Genomic DNA, 24,286 nt, shown 5'->3' on the forward strand with positions numbered 1-24,286 from the left:
ATAAGTTTCTAAGTTTATTATTTTTCATCTATTGACAAAAGCCTCACAAATTAAAGCAACTATTTGCATCGTTAAAGATATACTCTAGAAAAGGGGTGTTAAACTTGAGTTATCACAGTGGCATCATTTGATGTATTGAGACTTTTTCCACTTTGCTAAACTGGGCACGGGCATGGCCAGGGCATGATGCATCCAGCCCACAGGCCACAAGTTTGATAGACCTGCTCTAGAACTTCTGATTAGAAATTATCTTGACCCTCTTTCTCCAAATCAAACTACCTAAACTTCATTTTCTCATGAGCCTCTGGAATTGAGTTGCTCCTTCCTGGAAATCCAGTCTACATTCCACTACACTCAATGACTTAGGGCAATCATGGATCATCACATGCCTGACAGGACAGCTATGAAGAAACACTGAAGGAAGGTTGCTGTGTATGTTACCTTAAACCCTAGAAAACTAGCAAAGAAAATACATACATAAAACTGCATGTGCAATGGATTTTAAAACCTGTACCATTTTAATGTTCATGTCCCCCAAGCTGTTATTTGAAATCAGCAGAGTGTGGCTAAAAATAACTGGCAAGTCCACCTTATTGAAACAGCAGCTAGATTTTGAAGTGAGAATCTTCAAGAAATGCTCAAAAGTCTTTTCTGATGGCTGAGCAATGTTCTATGGAATGGTGATTCATTCAATTGTCCTTAGAGAGCCATCACGCAGCAGTGCCTGCAGGAAGAGGTCAAAAACTGCAAGATGGCAGGTTCTGTGAATCATAATCTGCACTCTTACAGATGTGTCATAGGCATTTATAAAAGGGCGAGGTTGGATTGCAACTCTGTACCCTCCTCCTTGCAGATTTGATACCCTTCACCTGCAGATACCCCTGCTGTCCCAAATTTAATGCTTCCATTTATCTCACTCTCAACAGACTGAGGTCAGCAGAAGACAAGCCAGACTCACCAACTTTTGATCTAAAAATCAACAAGAAAAAGGAAAGCAATGAAAAAAAGTTATGAACTATTTCTTCCTTTTTGAAAATAAATGTCAATGTGAGGAAATGCTTTCTTCCACTCTGATTTGGGAAGTAAAGCTTATAGGAATGGCCATTCTATGGTCCTTTAGAAAACAAATCTTACATAACTGTTCCCAGCTTTAGACCAATGGCAATCATGCATTGCTGGAAGAGGAATTATGGATACTGGGTTTTCCTGAGTTTTCTATCCACAGTTGCTGGACATCCAAAGGTAAAGTCTTCCTCAAAGTGAGCTTGGCTTCTAACAGCTTCATGGACAAATCCCTCTAATTTGCTCCACAACTGTACAGATGTTGTTTATTGTTGCCTTCTTCTAGAACATTTCCCCAACTTTTCAGCTTTACCAAAGCCTGGGATGTTCTGATGGACTCCCATTCAAATACTAGACAGGTTGAACCTTACTGAGCTTTTCAAATCAGGTTTCAAGCTGCTTGCAGGAGTATTTGAATAGCATGTTTGAATATCTTTGAAGATGAGATAATCAGTAATAAGGGTGGCAGATACCTCTACCTGCTTTGCAACTTCATATTTATAGAGCCGAGGTGGCACAGTGGTTAGAGTGTAGTAGTGCGGGCTACTTCAGCTGACTGATAGCTGCAGTTCGGCAGATCGAATCCTACCAGGCTCAAAATTGACTCAGCCTTCCATTCTTCTGAGGTGGGCAAAATGAGGACCCAGATTGTTGGGGGCAATAGGCTGACTCTGTAAACTGTTTAGAGAGGGCTGTAAAAGCAGTATGAAGCAGTACATAAATCTAAGTGCTATTGCTTGGAACCCATCCTCGTCCTCTTCAGGTAAGATTTCTTTTTTCCCCTCAGAGGTTTGATGAAGGATTACTTATTTTTGAACAAATAGGTCCATTAAATCTTTCAGAAATTTATATATGCATTCACACATTTTAAAACTTAATTTTTGGATTCTGCCAAGTGGGCCAGGTGGATATGAAGACTATGAGTTCCTCCTGCTTACCTAGTTTGACAAGCAGTCTGACCCAGGAATGATAAAACAAATCCCAGGCCCACTCAGGAGCCCCGGCCATCAGTTCTGATGGGATATAAATTTCTGAACTTGCTGTCATTTATATAAATTGCTGAATGGATGAACTTATAATTGTTCAACAAACAATTCCAGTGAGCGAAGCAGAAAGGATTTTTCCCCCTCATTAATATCTTACTATTTTTTTAATTCAAAATTTCTTTTTGTCTCTTTTGTCAAAAACTAAATATGAAAGAGACATTATTTAGGAGCCTTCAAGAAAAAGCCAAGCTGGTGATGTAAGAGATCAGCTCAGGAAACAATTAGAAAATCATTTTTACTAAACGTTTTATGACTCTGCATTTGCATCTGGGGAATATTCAAGTAAATATAGCATGAGGAAATTAGTCTTAATTTCATGTTAATGGAAAAATCAATTCAGTTCTAATTATGTTATGATTTATAATATACAATCCAGCAGTTCCTTAAATGCTTTGATTAGGTTGTTCAATTGTTGATTTTTTTCCTCCCTCAACCTAAATAAGTTTAATTCTGTTTCTAATCACACATTTAAATGCATAAATCTATCAGCAGCAGAATCTACTTAACCTCAGGGAAGCTAAAGTAAAATGAGATGGAAATATGAAAATTGCAGCATTTGCTATATTAATACTTAAGATGGCCTATAGGTCTATTATTCACTTGACAATCAAAAAGATGAGCTAGAACAACATTTCTCAACCTTATTTTAACCAATATCCCTTTGATAAGTATAAATACCTTGTGCCACATAGAAATCTCACTCTCACTTCAACCTTCCTGTTACATTCAACTTTCAAAGAGAAAGAAATCTCAGAATAAATCAAAGCATTTGCAAAGTTAAACAAAAACATATTTCTTTCCTTTTCTTCCCATCTTACATCAAACAACAACATTTCCTCCAATTGTTATACATATTAAAATGGGGGCTGCTTGCTTGCCCTAGCTTTTGAATTCTGTGCAGAAAGGAAGAAAGAGAACAATGCAAATTTGTAGGAGTGCTGTGTGTTTAAATTCAGAAGAGTAGAAAAATCAGCTTTGGAAAGGTATGGCAATACTAATGAGAAATCACATTCACAACAGCTTGTTTGCTTGCTTTAACGTAAACAAAGAGATATTTTAAGAACAATAAAAAAGTAAAGTGATTTGTTGGAAGTGAGGTTTAGCAATTGAATCAAACCTGAATCTGAAATTGTTCTTGGAGATTCTGTGGCTAGGGCTAAACATAAATGGTAAAAATGTTACTCTTATGTTTTCAAATGGGATTTTCAGCTTTCAGCATTGCCTCAATTCATCCTTGAGATTTTTTTTTCAAGAACCTTGTCCTTGAAAGCTCATCAACTAGAGAAAATGAAGAGAAGTTTTAAAACCAGCTTGCTATATCCATAGCTGGAATGTGGCCATAAATTCTTGAATTACATAATAATGAGTAATAATGGTGGTTTTCTTGCGTGAAGCATTCCACCTGTTCAAGGCTTGAAATATATCTGACAGATATACCAATCTCAGATGAAAGTTATCATTTTTCAAGTATTTGGCTTTTTTCATAATAATCAAAAAAAGGCTGACTTATTCCAGCTCATAAAACCAAATATATTTCCCTTTGACAACTGTGGAATCTAAGTGTGGAACAGAAGAACTTCCTAATCAACTTTAAAATATTCACACATCAAGATAAAATAGTCTGGATTTTGTGTAATCAATTAGATAACAAAACTGATCGTGGACAGAATTTTGGAACCCAATGCTTAGTGAATGTTTGACTGTATTCCCAAAACAGATAAGGTGTGTGTGTGTGTGTGTGTGTGTGTGTGTGTGTGTGTGCTTGTCCAAAAATCCTTATCGTGAACAATGCCATTAGTGCAAATTCAAACTCATTTTCCTAGTTCAGCTTGTTTATTTAGAAGAAATTGAACATTCCTTCAAAGATTCCAATAATTTTAATGATAGTTTTCAAGGCTTAGGAAATAGCATTGCTTTCTTCATTTTTAGCACAGCTCTGCAAAGTTTTGAAGGGAAGCTTCAATTTATCCTTCAAAGCAGATTTGTGAATCAAACTGGGAGCCTTCTTCAAAGCAGCAAATTGAATCAAGTGGCTTCAAAGTATTTTACAGAAATCGGAAGCACTTCAGAGATCCAATGACTTTTCCACTCCTTCTGAGCTGTTGCAGATAATTTACGACATTGCAACTTCAGTTCCATGTGGATGGTGAGATGGAAATTGACTACAATAATGTGATGGGCTCTCAGACATTCCCATAAATAGCTGGCCAATAAGTTTTATTACTTCACTGAACTCTGTACATCATAATTCTTTTAAGTGTCAAGCTTAATATTGCTTTGGGTTAATTCTTTCTTCTTGGTACTCAACTTTCTTAATGCGACCAGTTAGGTTTGCTTCTTATAACCCTTAGAAAATCTTACACATGTGTGCTGGTTCTGCAAACCCAATCAGGACTTTAGCCTAGTTATCAGTAATCTGAATATGGTCTGAAAGGTTAATCTGACTGCCACATATCATAGAATAAAGCTTACTTCTGAATTATGGATGAATTGTGCAAGTTCAAGTTTTTTAAATCACTGAAATGATGACAGCCCAAATCTCAGAGGTGTTGGCCCAAACACTTTTGTTTTTAATTTACTATGGCATTTTTTAAAATTTAAGCCTCTTAATGATCTGCTAGTCTACACACATTAATTTTACTTTATCAGGCTAAGTGATTAATAGACAGTGGCGGGATATGACTGGTATGCCCCAGTACAGGGTACCAGTACCTGCTGGGGGTACCAAGTGTACAGTTCTCTGGAGGGCCCACCCGCCTGCCCTCTCTCCTTACCGCTATTTGAGCCGATCAGGGCATTTGCAGATGCACACAGAGCATATGACAACTATGCAATGCTCCATTGAGCAACTGGAGTGTCATGGGCGGTAGGTACCCATGAGTGCGTTGCGCACATGCACATGGTGGGCGCCCGGCCTCATTGCACTGTATCGGTTGCAATGGGATCCAGAACCAACCACTGTTAATAGAGTACCATGAGCAAGAACAAACTGACACAACCAATTTTTTGCCTAGAAGAACCAGCCTTGCAATATTGCAAACCACTGTCCCAACTCTCCTGCCACTCCAGAAAATCACCCCACAAGTATAATCTATTAGTTGTTCTTCAGTATCTTGACATCCAAGAAAAGTGAGTAGAAAAGTAAGAACTATTAATTTTCTGCAGTGTTATTTTTAAGTTAGAACTGACTATCTGTGACGTTTTGGGCCATTCTTCTTTCCACACATAATATAAATGCAATTTTGATCCTTCCTCATGTTTTAAATCTAAATTCAAATCTTGAAAATGTTAAATATATAAAATTTCCTACAAATGTCCATTAGAAAGTTCTGATTTTATAATGAACTCTTCAAATCTTAAATTTCCAATGATAAATCAGTAGTCATTTACATAGGCTAAATATGGTATATGGTATGCAGTTTAACACATTTCTTTTTTGCTTTGTTATCAAAATCAGCAACAAGGATATTATAAAAAATGTGGACTTTAGTTATTCATTGCTAAATCATAAACATTTTTTTTGTTCAAGTGAATTTTAGCAGCATTCTAAATATTGAAATTTGTGATGAATCTGTCTGCTTTAATGTTATTAGGAACATTAGATGTATTAGATCAGGGGTGTCCAAACTTTTTGTAAGGAGGGCCAGATTTGATGAGGTGAAAATGTGTGTGGCCGACCATTCAGCCTGACATTCTTTGAACATTATGGTATGGTATGGTATGGTATGGTATGGTATGGTATAAGTTTATTTATAGGCCGCCCTTTTCCCTGAGGGGACTCAGGGCGGCTTACAACTTATGTGGGAGGGGGTACATACAATGACATATAGAACATACATAATTAAAAATAGAGCAACATTCATTCATCATTCGGGTGGGGACGGATTATAATCTTTAACCCCAGGCCTGACGGGATAGCCAGATCTCGAGGGCTGTGCGGAAGGTCTGAAGGGTGGTGAGGGTACGAATCTCCACGGGGAGATCGTTCCAAAGGGTCGGAGCTACTACTGAAAAGGCTCTCCTCCGCGTAGTTGCCAGTCGACACTGACTGGCAGATGGAACTCGGAGGAGGCCTAATCTGTGAGATCTTATAGGTCGCGAGGAGGTAATTGGCAGAAGGCGGTCTCTTAAATGCAAATGAACTATTTTATGAAAGACTAAACAAATAACTGTACTAGTGTGAAGGAGATCTTGACTGCATTACATAGGCCAGATCTGGCTCAAAAACAGTGGTTTTGATGCACAAGATGTCACGCAGGTGAAAGTCACTTAGTCTCATCCTCACGCAGTTCTTGTTAATGTTCGTAACCAAGAATGCCTTCTTGCACAAGTATGTCAAACAAAACAAGCTCAGCATTTTCTTAGCAGATGTTCAAATCTCTTCATCCAGCTGGTGGTAAAAGTTGACAAGAGGGAGCTGTTGGTGCCGACTGCGAAAATACTCAAATTTCCACTTGTCCTGGAAGCTGTCAACTTTCCTTTTTTTAGTTACAGTCACATTTTAGAAATGGGCACAGAAGTCTTGTGTCACAAGGGTCACATGACGAGAGTGCTGACTCAGGTCTACTGCCGTCTTCTGGTGAAATATAACCACCAGCCTTGAAGGCAGTGCTCAGCCAGCTGTGGATGAGCAGTAGGGGACAGCTGCGGGAACTGCTGTGCAGTGACGGAAAAAATGCTGGTGGGCGGGGATGAGTGACAGGCTGAGTTGGTGGGGAGAAGAGGCTGCGGGCGGCTCAAAATTTGAAAACGGGCCACAATTGGGCCCTGGGCCGGACATTGGACATGCCTGCCCTAGATAGATATTTCCCCCCAAATTACAGTTCTGTATAATATTTTGGTTTATGCTTAATTTACATTGTTTGTTACTGTTTGTAGTATTGTTTGTGGACTTTCATAATAATATATTCCATCTAAATAATTGTAATGTGTTAAATGTTTTGCTGTAAGCTGCCTTGAATCAGATCATTAAAATTGCATTAAAACAGTGATTAAGATGCTGGGCTTGTCAACTGGAAAACTCCCATCTTTACCTACTCCTGCCCTCCTAGCAATTTGAAAGCATGGAAATGTGAGTGGATAAATAGGTACTACTTTGGTGGGGAGGAAATAGCAGTCCATGATTTGACTGTTGAAACATTTTTGGACAATGCTCGCTCAATGGTCCTTGAAATGGAGATGAACGCTGCTCCCTTCAATCAATTATGGAGTAAAATCCGCAGAGACTCTCTTTCCTTACATTCAATGTACTGATTGTAGAAAAATGTACATTTTATTTATGTATTGCTCCTTTTCCTCCCACTACACAAATTCTGACCCCATGCTAGATATTGGATCCAAAAAGGCAAGATATTAGTAACTGCCGTGAAGCAGTGTTGGCCACTATGAAGCAGCCTTCTCCACATCAAAGCAAATAATAGATCCACATAATGAATAGGAACAATTCATTGACAATTTACAGCTAACTTGATACACTAGATCTAGCTTTCTGCTCACTCAGAGGCCATAACTGATTGCCAACACGCTAGGACCACTTGAAATATGGTATTGTATTTTCCCTGTTTCTTGGGAATGGATTTTGGATTTTCTCCACCAGAAGCAGAGGGGAGGATGATTGTAGAAGTCTGCAGTTTATATGTGCAGTAAAATGCAGTGATAGAATCCTGACATAAATCAACAATACTATTTCAAGATTCACCCCAAAAGTATCATTTTTCAGTGTTCTTCCATAGAAAACAATTATACTGTATGCAAAACAAAAAGAACCCCTAACTTACAACTTCCATCAGTCATGGTCTTGGAGATATACATTGACTGCAATATTTGATTAGAATATCTGCATGTGGATAATGCCTAGATGGGAAACCACAGGAAAACTTGATAATTGTATGATATAATTGGGAATTAAAGAAAGAAATATCCTGAAAGAAGGTGATAGCAAATCATTTTTTAAATTGTTGTCAAGAAAACAACATGGACATGCTGCTTTGAATAAAGTTCAACTCAAGATAATTTGCATTTTACGCAGTGGTGGGGTTCAATTTTTTTTACTACCAGTTCTGTGGGTGTGGCTTTGTAGGCATGGCATGGCTTGGTGGGTGTGCCTTGATGGGCATGGCTTGATGGGCATGGCAGGGGAAGGATACTGTAAAATCTCCATTCCCACCTCACTCCAGGCAAAGGTTACTGCAAAATCCTCATTTCCTCCAGATCAGCTGGAACTTGGGAGGCAGAGAATAGATGGGGATGGGGCCAGTCAGAGGTGGTATTTACCAGTTCTCCAAACTACTCAAAATTTCTGCTACAGGTTCTCCAGAACTGGTCAGAACCTGCTGAATACCATCTCTGATTTTACCTTATAAGTGTCCTGGAAAAGAAAGATGTCGTTATCATTTTGGATTGGGGAAATCCCTGTGGATTTCTAAAGTTGTTACTGCAGCCAAGTAGTTTAATGGTTTAAAATGGTGTTTCTCAATACTGGCAACTTGCAATTGTCTGTACTTCAACTCCTAGAATTCCCTAGCCAGCATGGGAGTTGAAATTTACACATTTTCAAAGCCTTAAATGTCCTTACGTCCATGGCCTGTCTCGTTTACATATTTATAATGCAACAAATCTGTGCTGCTCGATCGCATTTTACTTGGGTTAATTCTTTTTTTTTTCATTTATGTCATATAACTGGTAGAAATCTATGGGCAGATTTATCATTCAATTTTCTTCCTCTTAAATTAATAATTTCCTAATCCTGGATATTTTCCCTCCCAACAAGCATACACACACTTTCTTTTTTTGCCTGGCATGGCTCCATCTTGTGTAAAATCAGAAAACATTTTTCTTCCTTCCATTTAGCAGGCTTACAACAAGAGAACTCATACAATTCACTACAAAATTAAGGATGCTTTTTTAAAAAAACAATAATTTTCAGTTTTCTGTGGAGCATCTAAAGAGGCTACAGCACAAACATCTTTTTGTGTCTTATGCTGCACTTTTTTTAAATGAAAAAGGTCAGATTCCCCAACAGTTGTTCTTAAATCATCTCTTTTTTTGACAAGCCTTAAATATCTCTGGATAATGGACTTTTTCTTTTACCAAACAAAACACTTATTTGTTCAGGCTAGGGAAGGCATTAATTATTTACTCCTATTTCTACCTTGCTCCTAAAACTCTAGTTAAAATTCATGGCCTGGGCACTTATCAAATATTGATTTTTTAATTATTATTTATTTTTACAAAAGTTGATGCTTCTCCTTTAATATTATTATAATGAGAGACCAGGAAAAAAAAATCAAATTGCCTGTGCTGAAACTCAATCATTTTCACATGCCATCTGCATTGATCTCTTTTCAAGGTTTTACCATAAATTATTCTATTCAATTAAGTAAACCCCACACATAATGACATTTTGCAAACTAAATAATTTATTGACTAGTTTGAGCAAGGAATGATTGGGCTCTAATGCTCCATCGTTTTCATAAGCATTAATAGCGACACAAAGCGTTTTTTGCAGTGAAAGCATTTGTCAGGGTCTTTGTTTGGAAACGGGAAGGAGGAATCCTTTTGAATAGAAAATAGACTCATTTCTAGCATTGTAGGCAAGGACTGTATTTGGGCAGAACAATAAGCAAAGTGAACATCCAAGGCTGAGAAACCACCTTCCCTTACCTCTCAAGGGGCTGTACAGGAACTGGAAGATTTTGCTTCTATTGTAATTTATCCGCAGTTTAGAGCATCTGGAAAAAGCCACAATGATGTCATTCATGTTATTTTATTTTTCTTCATTCAGTAGATTTATACTTCACCTTCATTTTGAAGGCAGCTTACACAAGGCTCCTTTCTCCTGTTCGACCCAGAATAAAAATCCTGGTAGGCGGGTTGGGTTGCAAGACAATGACCAACTCAAAGCAGGAGTAGTTGTAAACATTTTGGCACCCCAGGCAAAGTCATATTTTGGCAGTTCTCATGGTTTATCTCATCTTCATATTTGTTAGAAATTTCAAAAGGTGCCCTCTTGTTCTTTTTTCTTCTTTGGGTTTTTGAGCTTTTTGGTCATGATTTTCAGTTAATTTTTGGCATTGGTCGTTTTTTGCTGATGTTTGGTATAGGTTGAATGGGATTGGAGTGTCCGTCCTTGCCTCACTTGATGTCTCCAGTCATCAGTCAGGGTAATCTTTTGGATTGACTTAGAGGACTTGTGATGGACACCACAGTTTTTTGCTGGTTCACCTCCTTTCTCAGATCAGTGGTGATTGGAAAGAGATATCTTGCCCTTGGCCTTTACTATGTGGGGTATCTCAGAGGTGAATGCTGTCTTCACTCCTATCCATTATTGACATGAGGCTGTTGGGTGAGCTCATTTGTCACTGGGGAAGAGGGATCATCAAGTATGCTGAGGATACCCAATTATACATCTCTGTCCCTGGTGAATTAGGTAATGCTGTGGATGTTTCATTCTGGTGTCTAGAGGCTTTGAGGGTCTGGATGGGAAACAATAGGCTTTAATTGAACCCTGGCAAGACTGAGTGGCTCTGGCTTTTGGGATCTGCTGGTTCTAGGAATCTTTGGTACTGGGTGGGGTTCAACTGCCCCAGAGAGGCCCCTTGCACAACCAGGGGATCCTTCTAGTCTCACAACTCATACTCAAAGACCAGGTAGCAATTATGGCTAGGAGAATCTTTGCACAACTTTGTATTGTGTGCCAATTGCTTCCATTCCTAGATTGAGGGACTATCCTCATGGTTATTCATGCACTGATAACCTACCAGTTGGACTACTATAAGGTGATGTACACGGACTGTCCTTGAGCAATATCTGGAAGTTTAATTGGTGCAAAATGCAGCAATGTAATCAGTTAGGTGTGTTTCTAGTAGGATATATATTATATTTTTGCTCTCCAAGCTGCATTGGTTGCCACTCTGCTTCTAGATCCAATTCAAGGTGTTGCTGTTGTTGTTTCACCTATAAAGTGTTAATGACATGATACTGGGCTATCTAAGGATCACCTCTGATTACATCTGCCTGTCCCTTCAGTTCCAGAAGACAGAGCATGTTATGTGGCCCACCTGCTTGGTATCTACATTTTTTGGGCCTTAGATGTTGAGCCTTCTCTGCTGTGCCCTCTGCTCTATGGAATGCCCTCACCCTGAAATGAAGTTGGTATAATCACTTTTGATTTTCCAAAGGTTTCTCAAAACCTGGTTGTGTCATTAGGCTTCGGGACCCCAGAGAACTGGTAAATTGTTAAAGCTACCTCCAGACATGGGGGCTGTTGACTCTCCATCTGAGAGCTGATGGCAGAGGTGGGTTTCTCCTGGTTTTGCCCTGATTGGGCAAATTGGTAGTAGCGGCGGCAGGCAATTCCGCGCACACGAGTGAAGCGATTAGGAAAAAAATGGCAACCCATTACAGCTAATGGACAGCCCAGGCTCCACCTCTGTCTCGTTCCATGACAGCTCCATTTTCTCTCCCCCACCCCCCAGAGCTCTTGGATGCTGACCCTGACTCCATGTCCTCCGCATTTGATTTGGCTTTTGGAGGGGCTAGCGGCTGACAATAGCAATAGCAGTTAGACTTATATACCACTTCATAGGGCTTTCAGCCCTCTCTAAGCAGTTTACAGAGACAGCATATTGCCCCCAACAATCCGGGTCCTCATTTTACCCACCTCGGAAGGATGGAAGCCTGAGTCAACCCTGAGCCGGTGAGATTTGAACAGCCGAACTACAGAACTGCAGTCAGCTGAAGTATCCTGCAGTGCTGCATTTATCCACTGTGCCACCTCGGCCACAACAGTATGTCTTTCAGTTTTGGTGCTCCCTAAAATTTGGTACCCTGTGTGATTACCTAGGTTGTCTACGCCTAGAAACTGCTCTGTTAAAAAACATGGGCTTCTACGACTAAGGGGAGATTAGAGCTCATGATTTCAAAGTTCCCCTTGTTTTTCAGCTTTGTCAACTTTAAATTGTATGGAGTTCAACTCCAAGAGTCTTAGCCATTATATTAAAGTGGGTTTCTATTATGATGTCAATGTGCTAATGACGCAAATGTCTTCTTTTGAATCACAAGGGCAGAAACTTAATGATATGCATGACATCACTTGACTGTCATGAAAAAAAAGACATACGTAATCCTTTGTGTATCCTTAATCATTTTGAGGCACGTTGGAAATTTTGACAAGAACAATCTCACAGAACTGTCCACAATGTCAGCTAAATTTTATTCCGGAGACGTGTGTACATTTCTAGAGAAAACACTGAAAACATTCAGCTACCTGACATTTTTCTTTCCCAAGAAAATAAATGCATAGAGTCAATTAAAAAAGAAGAAAAAAGATTATGTCTGAGACCAGCTGTTTGCTTCAGCAGCTTCCCAATACTTCTTTTTTTTTTTAAAAAAAATGTGAGAATATAAAACAAATACATTAAATTATATGAGAGCTGGGGAAATGCCATGCTAAGGACCCAGGGTTTAAACAAAGCTAAAACATCTACCTGCATGTGGGATATGGCATTTGCATAGCATATGAACTATATTTGAATGAAGGCCATGGCAGAGTTGTGAAGATATGCCAACAGGGTGAGGCTTGAAATTCAGGAAACATCAAAGTCTAAATGTGAGGTTCATTGTAGCAAACTAATGCTAATTGTTTTTTTGTTTTGTTTTTTTGCTTGAGCTGCAAAGCTGCCTCTGAAGGGAAAAAAGAGCAAAGTTGATCCAGGTAAACCACAGGTAATCTAAAACTAATATACATTAAAAGGGACTAATAATTTTGCCTGTTCCTGGTTGCAAATGGCACTTGAAATACTTGTGAAAGTCACCACTGATTTCATTGGGATGAATTGTCCTGTTCTTCCAAAACAGACTCTAGTGAGCAGATGAGATCAGCCAACAGAATCTTCTAGTAGCTTTCATTCTTTTTCAATAATCCTCATTGCAATGATTACTACACACACACACACACACACACCTCTGTGCAAAACCACATATATTGGGGATATTTGCATTAAAATATTTATGAATATGTTAAAAGACTATGTTGGAGAAATCCAAGCTACCCAGAGATACGGTGGAATCAAATGGCCTTGAAATCAGGTAAATAAATGAACAAACAATTGATAAAAAGCACAATGAGGGGAATATGTTAAAGCATACAATGGAAAAAATTACTTGAGGAAATATTATATATAATCTTAGGGAAAGGTCAGTAGTGCATCTTCCTGTATGGAAATGAATGACAGTTAGAGATAGATAACTCTAATTCTTCTCTGGTAACACTGTACTACTAACCAGAGCATACAAAACATTTACTAGATCAATTCTCAAATACAACTCATCTGTCTGGAACCCGCACTGCATTTCGGACATTAGTACAATTGAGCGACTCTGAAGATATTTCACAAGAAGAATCCTCCATTCCATTGCTCGCAACAGAATACCTTATGCCACCAGACTTGAAAATTTTGACTTAGACAACTTAGAACTACTTCAGTCTGACCTAAGCGTAGTACATAAAATTATCTACTACAATGGTCTACCTGTCAATGACTACTTCAGCTTCAACCACAATGAAACGCAAGCACACAATAGATACAAACTTAAGGTAAGCCATGCCAAACTTGATTGCAGAAAATATGACTTCAGCAACAGAGTGGTCAATGCCTGGAATGTGTTACCTGACTCAGTGGTTTCTTCTCCAAACCCCCACAACTTTAACCTTAGAGTGTCTACTGTTGATCTCACCCCATTCCTAAGAGGTCTGTAAGGGGCGTGCATAAACACACCAACGTCCCTATCATCCCTGTCCTAACAACCCCATTTATTCGTATCCATTTACTGTATTCATAATTTTGTATGTACTTATATCTATTATCTTATACATGCTTGACAAAACAAATAAATAAAATAAATAAATAGATCTCTCAGTGGGTTAAAACTAACCTATGCAAAATGTGCAAATTAAATACATAGCTTAAACTCTAATTTATTGTCTTTTTTGTGTGTGATACCTACACAAAGCTAGCCTTGAGCATAACATCTGTATAATAAATATTGATTAAGGAAAATGTTGCTTTAGAAGTGCCCAGGTTGGAAAACATCCTGTAAACTTCTATAATAGTTTTTAGAGCCTCCATTTAGCCTTTACAATCTCTTAAATAGCAGCGCTTACTTTTTCCAGTCAACATTTGTTGGCTAGTCATATCAGTTTGCCAAGAGAAAATAAGCTAACTCAGCCCTTGTGACTTTAATAGCAACTTGAAATGCAAGGAGGAGTAGCAGCTGATGGCTTAAGTTCCAGCATCTGCTAAAGGTCCAGCCACTGGGCCCATTCTCAGAGAGAGACATCATTGGCAAGAGAGATGGAAGAAGGTACTGATTCATAGAAGATATGGGCCTTTATTCCAAAGAGACAGCTCCTAGTGTTACCAAACCAAATGTATTGGGAAGGCATGAGAGAAATGCCTTGGGGTATAAATGGAAAACAGTGTAATCTACATCCCCAGAATATTCTTTGCATGAAGCAGATTACTGTGTAATAAAGCCTCCTCTAGAAACATTGTTGGATAGGATGAATGGAAATTAGGCAAATGCTTAGAGGTAGATACATAACTGTGGCTGTTAAGCAAATGCACAAACATTCCATTTTTATGTTTTCGGGCCACATTCTCAGGATTAAACTGCTAGGGTCCATTTAAGCAGTGTGATAAATCAGAACAACAACAACAAAATGACATGTTGAGATTTTTTGGGGGGCTGCATTAATCTTTTATTTTTTGACAAATTGTTCGTTAAAATTTACTTACATAGCATCTCGCATATTTTATGTGATACCTATGAGTTTTGCAAAAATATCATGAAGGCCACATAGAGCCAGGCATGTTACAAAAACAGCTTGATCCAATAGGGATTTTATAATTTATTAAGAAAATTTATATGGCTGCCCAATTCACTCAGGTGGCTCACAGAAAGGAAAGGTATTTTTTTGAAGTGAAGGACTCTTCCCATTTCTCAGGAGGACAAGTTATAGCTTATCTGAGCTTTGATCTCAGCTTGATGGGTTCTCCATGCCCATTTCTTTTTATGAACTACGGTAACAAAATATTGAACTGAAAATCAGATTCCTTCAAACCCACTGTGTTCCGAACCATGAAACAGCATAAGATATGAGAACATTCATCAAAGGTCAATTCATGCCCTAAATCTACCTTCCTGAACTGTGGATGAAGGAAGACTCATGTAAAAGGGCTGATTTATTTTGATCCTCTATTTTTCTCACACTTTGCTTCTCCCTTCTACAGGAATGTCTCACACCATTTTAGAAATCTCCAAGCAATGTTTTTGCTTAGATAATTACCATTCTGTCTATATCAGTCAGCAGGGCTGTTGTCAGGATTAATGTTAATGGGGAATTTTAAAGATGGCAATAAAAATACTCCCAGGAAGTCTTTAAGCAAAGGTATTATCCTAAGGGGAATTACTTATGTTGCCCTCTGCAATTTTGTTCCATTTCCAACTCAGCAATAATTTGTGTGACACTGAAAAAGTAGCATAAAAATGATCTCTCTATTTCTTAAATGTGACACATCTTAAGGAATACAAGGATGTATTAGCTCCCTAAATTTAAATGAATATTTCCTATACATTTTTTTGCTTTTTTGCCAACCATAAAGCCACTGAGATATAGGTTTTTCCTCATGTAATCATCTTAGCAGTGGTCTGCAGTTACTTTCTCTTCTCAAAATTGCATGAGATGTCCTGCCATACGTAACATTTTAGACCACAAAATTCAGGCAACCATGAAGGTTGAATTATATGGAAAATAGTGAATGTAGAGTGGTAATTATATTATGCTAGGTTATGCTATGATATTCATGACACTATACTACACACACTGCACTGTACTATTACATATTATCTCTGTGTATCTATTTGTATAGATAAATATACTAGAACCAGTCTGATGTAGTAGTTGAAGATACCATACACCAAGCTTTAAATTGGGAGATTGTGACTTCCAGTCCCGGGAACCAGATACTGACCATCGAAGCCATTGATCTGTCCCACAAGGGACCTCAAGGCTGCTCCACCCACATCGCCACACCTACCCACTGGCCCCCACCCACCTTCTAGAGGCCGAGGAGGCCAAAACAGGACTCATGGAAGCCTTGGGAGGCCAAAAATGGGCCTGTTTTTGGGTGGCAAAGTTGTTCTGGAGGTCAAGGAGGCCACAATTATGAAAGTCAGTGAGGAAGTTGGCAGAAAGTTGAAAGTTCTGGTCACATGATGTTATGCTTAATAACTGCAGTGATTCACTTAATGTCAGCAGCTGGAACTGATATATGCTAGCCTTGGTCTCATTTCACTTTACAACAATGTTGTTCAGGTGCTGGTCCCAACTGTGGTCAGTAAGTGAAGACTACTTATACTTTTTGATTCATCTGCTAGAAGATGACAAAATTTTGCATATAAGTTGAAAGGCACATTGACTTCTGTATCTTTAGATCCAAGAGAGCCAATATTGGGCTATCCTTTTACTGTTAGGTCAAAGGAACAATGATGGCAAAGAAAATAAAACCAGAAGAGAACAAAAAGAAAGAAAGAGAGATCAGTTGTCCTATCCAAAGGCCTGGGTGAAGATCTAGCTGGGTAAGACCCTTCAAAGTACCAATAAGGAGCTATTAAAATTTCAGGGGAACTTCATCCCAGAAGCCAGGCACTGCTAAAAAAAAAAAAGCCATACTTCTTAGGTCCCAATTCATGGCATTATTTAATTGATGGAACCTGGAACTTTATAAGTAATGATACGCACTTTGATTTGCACTTTGAAGAGCATACCAAGGCATATCCCTCACTGCTGGTGCTACAACTGGTGGACCAACTGAAGCTTCCAGGTGGCTGTCAAGGGCAGCCCCATGTAGAGTGCATTCCAGCTATCTCATTATGAGTTCACAAAGACACAAGTGATTGTCTGAAGGGGTCCCAATCTAGGAAAAAGTACAACTGATACTTGGTAAAATGTTATATCTTTGCTCTGTGAACTGCACTGAATCCCAACGTGCTTCTAGGAGGAACTGCAAGTGATGGTTGACACCTATAAAACTCCTCCATGTCATGGTGCTAGGTTATTTGTAGAACCATACCTCCAGTTTTATCTACCTTTCCAACTTCAATTAAAGAATGTCACCTTGAAATGTTCCCTTCACACTTCCTCTGCTCTCTAGAACAACATACACCACAAGATCAGATTGGACTTGACTCTGGTGTCCTTTCAAAGCGTTGAAGACATGAATGTGCTTAAGGACCTGACAGTTGGGAGGTTGGGAGGTTAGATGGCACATTAAGAGACCAGTGATAGGTTTGGTTTACCTTCAATGACCATTGTTTGTTATTTTATTTTTTTGTACTTGTGTATGTGTATATGTGTTTTTGTGTATTCATAAGATGGACAGACATATAATTCAGTGAATGAGTGAAAGAACACACACATAAATATGTGTGTGTGTGTGTGTACAGTATGTATGTATGTATGCATGCATGCATGCATGCATGCATGCATGTATGTATGTATGTACATTGGAGGACAAATTGGTGAGAAAAGCTCTAGGTATTTAATCTCCCATTCCACTAAACCTCTGGGAGAGGGCTCAGATAAAACTTACATAAACTTTAGTGATTCATTGTGATTCATTTTTCTGACAAATATCCAGAGGACATTGTTGTCTAGAAACATCATCAACAAAAAGTGCCTATTCACGTTTACTGTGCTCTTGTTAACTGGGAATTTGCTCTGCTACATCGTTAATTTGAAACAGAAGATGAGATATGACTGAAAATGAGGCTTATTGTAAATCTTGAATGGTATTTTAATACCTTACAGTTGTGTATCCATCTATTGACATCTTTGATCAAAACTTTGTTTAAGAAATTGTAACTGGAAATCTAGAATTATTTGCAACTATCATTTCTGGTGTGCAGAAATCCTTGGAAATATATCATTTGTAGAGCTGAATCTTGGTTTAATCTCCAAATTCCCTTTCAATTTATTATATTTTACCAAATAACTGTGTCTTTCTGTTCTTCAAGAGACAGATAATTCCAAAGAACTGCTGGAGAAATACTAAAGATTTACAGATCTGTACCACTGCTTCTGTATCACAAAATTCAAGATGGTGGTTGGGACTTTGTGATAGAAGTCTCTCCCTTCATGCAAGTTTAAAGAGCCAGGGAATCAAATCTGTACTCATGACTGCTACTTAGTTTGTGCTGACCTTTCTGTGAATGTCAGCAGCTTGAATAGCGAACTACCAGAATTTTAGGTTGGAATAACAGCAGGAAAATAATTAGTGAGGTTGAATGTTGTTCAGAGGTGGGTTGCAAATCCTGGCGCTACCAGTTCACTTGTGCTCACATGAGCACTCGTGACACTTCTGCGCATGCACAGAAGCATCTGGGTGGGTGGGCAGAGCCTCTCGATAGTGACCGCTTCACCCGATCTGGGCCAAACTGAGAGCAACCCACCTGTGAAGTTGTTCCTTAGAAAGACTACGCAGTCTTTCTATTAGTCTATTAAATTCTTGGCTTCTATGTGTAATCTGCTTATAATTGCAGATTCTTTGCTTCTGACTCCAGCTCGTAATGACATTTACAGTTTAGCTTGATTTAAATCAGATTTTTATAACAATTTGTTTTTGAAAATTAGAGACCTAGCTTCATCTCTCAATGAAGTCTTAGTCAGGTATTTGTCCCTCAATTCATTTGTTCCCTTCGTCACCTCTGCATTACTGAAGTGTTTATAAGTATTGATAAAACATTGCAGTAAAGCAATCTGGAAGTCATTACATACATTACTGCAGTGTGTGGTGTTTTTTTAAAAAAATTAAGTGTTCTATCAATGCATACAAGCTCTCGCACACATCAATAACAGGCCATTTCAAAAGCGCCATGAAACAATTATATAATCACATCGACTGCATTTTGTTCCTCCTGCTTTGTGAAATGTGTTGTACAAATGCTTTTTACAGTTATACAAAGCATTTTCACTGCTTGAAGTATCACTTTGCCTGTAGAGTAAAGTAGCCGAGGTGGCGCAGTGGCTAGGGTGCAGTACTGCAGGCCACTTCAGCTGACTGTTATGTGCAGTTCAGCGGTTCTAATCTCACCGGCTCAAGGTTGACTCAGCCTTCCATCCTTCCGAGGTGGGTGAAATGAGGACCCAGACTGTGGGGGCGATATGCTGACTCTGTAAACTGCTTAGAGAGAGCTGAAAGCCCTATGAAGTGGTATATAACTGCTATTGTTATTGCTATTGCTAGAGTTTGTGGAAATATTTTATATATATATATTTATTTATTATTTTTTTTTTATTGGGATTTATATGCCGCCCTTTTCCCTGAGGGGACTCAGGGCGGCTTACAACCACAAGGGAGGGGGGTGCAGTGTCAAAAACAGAACAGTATGTGAACAAAGAAAAAATAGTAAAAACACAACTTTCATTCAGCAATCATATTATGCATGCACAATTGCAGGAAAAAGCCTCAAACAACGGCATTTAGCCTTCAAGAGATGCTATATTTTTTTAAATATTCTTTGCAGCCTTCAGTGCTTCATTGGTAAAACTCCAGAGAAAAAAGAATTGTTTTAAATCTTCTTGAAACACAACAAAACAAAGCTGTACTCAGGTGACTCTGAGGACGCAGATAAACCTGTAAGTGCTTCAATGACCCTGTAAAAGGATGCAAATGACAAGATGTCTGCAAGGAATATAAATCCTTCCATTCCCCACCATCCTGTCAGAGTTGAAGAAGCTTCTTGGATGAGAAGTGAAATGTCTTCAAAGAAAAAAAAAGTCTGGTTATACAGGTAATTTTATTTTAAATTTTGCATTTTATGTTTATGTTAGGTTTTTCTTGTCCACCATATTATTTAATATTCTATATAAAAACTCTGGGAGAAATTGTCCAGGGCAATTGTTTTAGTACTATCAGCATTGTCATATCACTAATTTTTCTCATTATCAAAATTAAAGATCCACATTATTGTTAATTAGTTCTAGCAACATACAGATTCATATCAGAGAACAAGCAATTCCATCTCTGTAGTAATGTAGTAATTGCATTTGAAGACTCAGATATGTAATTCAGGCATAGTCCCAGAATCAGAGGTGGTATTCAGCAGGTTCTGACCAGTTCTGGAGAACTGGTAGTGGACATTTTGGATAGTTCAGAGAACCAGTAAATACCACCTCTGACTGGCCCCACCCCCATCTATTCTCTGCCTCCTGATCCCAGCTGATCAAAAGGAAATGGTGATTTTGCAGTATCTTTCTCCTGGAGTGGGAGGGGGGAATGGAGATTTTACATTATCCTTCCCCTGCCATGCCTGCCAAGACATGCCATGCCCACCAAGACATGCCCACTGAACTGGTAGAATTTTTTTTAATCCCACCCCTGGCTGGAAACCATTGTCTAGGTTTTAGTAGTGGCTACCATCACATTGCATAGAACTATATCTATTCCTGCAGATGACAGATTTGGCCAAAGTTATCCATATCTCAAATTTTCAATGCTATAACTAGTATTCTGTGTAAGGCTGTCTTTAATTTACAGGGTTTGTGAAGGAGAACCTTCTAGTGGATACTCCCAGGCTTCTTTTAAGGGTACTCAAACTAACTTCCCTTATTTGAAAAAAAAAAAAGCCTACACTTGATTATTGGCACAATTTGCTCTCTAGCACTGAAATTGTGTGAACTTTAGATTAAATGCAGAATATTATCTTTTTCGATAAGAAAGGGATATTCAGGAGATGGGAAAAAGCCCACCACCCAGTTAATAGGAGAGATCACATAATCAAATACATAATTGGGATGATTAGGGCAGGACAAGCAGTGAAGGTGGAAGATCATTAAACAGAAATCCAAACTAGAACTAGGGAGAAATTTCCTGACAGTGAGAACAATTGGCCAGTGGAATGGCTTACCTTCAGAAGTTGTGGCTACTGAAAGTTCCATCACTGGAAGTTTTCAAGAAGAGACTACATTGCCATTTATCTGAAATGATATAGGCTGTCCAAGACCTCCAAGGTCCTTCCAACCAGTGGTGGGCTCCGGATTGCGTTCCAATGCGTTGTAGCTGCAAACGACACTTCCGCAAGCCTCTGCAATGCTCCAGCTGCTCGGCGGAGTGTCGCGCAGGCGTTGTATGCCAAAAACTTTAAAACACGGTAAGGAGCTTGGGTGGGCCCTCCGGAGCACTGTACCGGAAAGTACAGTGCTCTGGGCAGGCTCCGGTACGCCCGTACCAGGGTGTACCACCTGCAACCCACCACTGCTTTTAACCCTGTTATTCTAAGTTCCAAAAGCCAACCAAAGCTATTGAAAGTCAGCACAAGCTTTGCTATAAATTCCACTTTGAATCACCCTTACTAATTGATAGTAGTGAGAACAGTATAGCTTTCCCCATTAAACCTCTTTGCTAATTAATTCAGTTACACCAACACTGCCTTACCTAAATTCTATTTCCCATCTTTTTATTCCTCAGCCTGAGTTCAAAAGAGAGGTCTTCCAATAGTATCACAGAAACAATATTTAGGCACACGAGGAAACTCAGATTTGTGGCTTTTTCCTCCTTACCTTTTTGAAATGTCACCATTCATTACTCCTTTGCAAGACAGAAGTGCTGATGCACCATAATACCTTGCTGAAAGAACAGAATATTTCTCACCAGCAAATGAATTCAGCAGGAAAAAGGGGGAGCAGAGGCTCTGAAGGGTAGAACAAATTGAGTACGCGGAAATAAACAGTGAATGAAACACACAAAATCTTATCTCAATTTAAGAAATGGGGAGGGGTGGTGGTTTAGTAGTACAGTTGTCACCATGCCAAGCTGTGGCTGACTTCATCTTGTGAAAAATGTGCTTTATGTTCAATATTTTTTTTATGACTGCTATGTTAAGGGAGGCAAAGAGACTTGTCCCAACAAGGGGAATATTACTGACCACCTTCTCAGATTTCTCCTGCACAGAATGTGTAGTTTTTAAAGCTTATCCTATGTCAGGTAGTTATGCAAAGAATTCAGATTGTTTTATTCAGACAAGCGGAATGACAAACTGGTCTCAGAGGCCTGAGTGTGTCTGGATATAATAGGTGATCACTATGAGACTGTAACAAAAAAGAATAGAAAAGTTAAAAATTTAAGGTGACTTGGTCTCTTTATAAGATATGTATTATATTAATTAAAGAAAAGCAAATCACAATATTCTAAGGATAAATATGCCCTTTTTTTGCCTTTCTCTGTTCTTGCTTCATTCCAGTATTCTAATAGTGAAAAAAGCTGGGACCATTTAGGAAAATTAGAAGTTAAGAGGCTAAAATTAGGTGGGACTCCTTTTTCTCAGAGGATGTAACCATAGAACCAGAATACTGTAGAGCAGGTATGTCCAACCCACAGCCTATAGGTTGCATGCAGTCCTGGACAGCTAATTATGTGACCCCACAAATTCATAAACCTTTAACATTATTATGTGATTTACATACATTAACTATATTATTTATCTGATAGGCAGCTCAAGACAGTTCCTCTTTACTCAGTGCCCTCACAGGCAAGTCAAAAGGTTGGACATCCTTGCTGTAGAAAATTTATGGTTCCATAAATGGCATAGGAAAGAAGCTTCATGTATTTAAATATTATCTCAAACAGCATTCCAGATGTTATCTGAGATTCTTTTCAGGTTGTGGTACTCAGAGAAGTAAAATATTGCTTATCTGGGTGTTGGCCACTGGAGAAGATGTGTTCTCATCTTTTTGTTTCCTTAGCTTTTTTATTGTTTCTTGAATGGTGTGTAAACATAGTTTATTTCTACAGTATGGGTTTATTGATGGCTGCATTCTGTGCTCCTTAGGTCATTCCGGCTACAGGACCACGGAGATGTCTTCGGACAGCACTGGTTCTTTGCCTTAGAAATGAAGATGAGCACAGTCCCCTAGAGTCGCGGATGACTAGCACATATGTGCGAGTGGAACCTTTACCTTTGCTATTGATGGCTGATTTGTCTGAATACAAAATATATACAAAATTATCAAATAAGCAATATATAAATGCAGGATGGAAAAAATGAATAGTATGTAAGAATAAACAAAAGGATTTTAAAGATTTAAAAAATATTCAGATGTTTGAAGATTACTGTTATATCTCCTTTTACACTTAAGCCATATTTTCACTCTTACCTATTATAGCTGGATTTTGAAACCCAATACCATAACTTGGAAACCCAATACCTTAACTTGGAAAGTATCAAAGACACCACAGGAAGAAGCTGTTTGTACTGATCTGTAGGAAACACATTGGATGCTTGTGTTATACAAACTTTGTCACCATTACAAAATCAGAGTCTCTGGCACTATGAGCTTGGCAAACACAAAGAGGAATCCCTCTTACAGCTTAGCTCTCTTCTCTTTACTGAGGCAGCAGCTGTTTTGACATACAGAAAAAGAGTATTTTGTGATTTGAAGAATGGAGAACCCACTGGTAACTGATGTGAAGAGGTATGGGACACCTCTTCACACCAGTTACCAGTGGGTTCTCCATTCTTCTCATTGTTGCCTCAATAAAGAATTAAAATACAGCAATGAAAGCAGAGTCTATGTGAGATTGTGTCCTTTAAACAGCAACATTCCACATAACCTCCAGGTTCTTAATCTGATAAGAAGCTTAGGCTTCTTATTCTACACTAAACTTTTTGTGACTTCTTAACTATTCTAAATGACGGACACAGTGACTCAGTGGCTAAGACGTGCCGCGTAACGGAGTCAGCTCCAATTACTTATCCCAGTGTCAGGCCCCACTCCATTCCATAATTAGGAAAGAAGACCAAGAGACTCCATGGGTTGGAAATCCAAAGTACTTTTACTAATTATAAATGGTAAGCGAGCAGTAGTGAAGCAAGATCTGAATAATATGGCGCGAAAGCAATTGATATATAGCATAGCCCGTTCCCCCCCCACAGGATCAAAGCTCCAGTCCAATCATAAGTCCCTCAAATGTCAGGTGTGAGATAACTTCAAAAAGACAGGCCAAGATGGAATGTGAAGGCCGTTGATGTAGGCGGGAAACACGTACGCATGCGTACACCCCGACGACTGGAACACCCTGGAACATTCCGTCAGCAGACCTCCAGCACATCAATTAAAA

The sequence above is a fragment of the Thamnophis elegans genome, chromosome 1 (genome assembly GCF_009769535.1).
Source record: "Thamnophis elegans isolate rThaEle1 chromosome 1, rThaEle1.pri, whole genome shotgun sequence".
NCBI classification, from domain to species: Eukaryota; Metazoa; Chordata; class Lepidosauria; order Squamata; family Colubridae; genus Thamnophis; species Thamnophis elegans.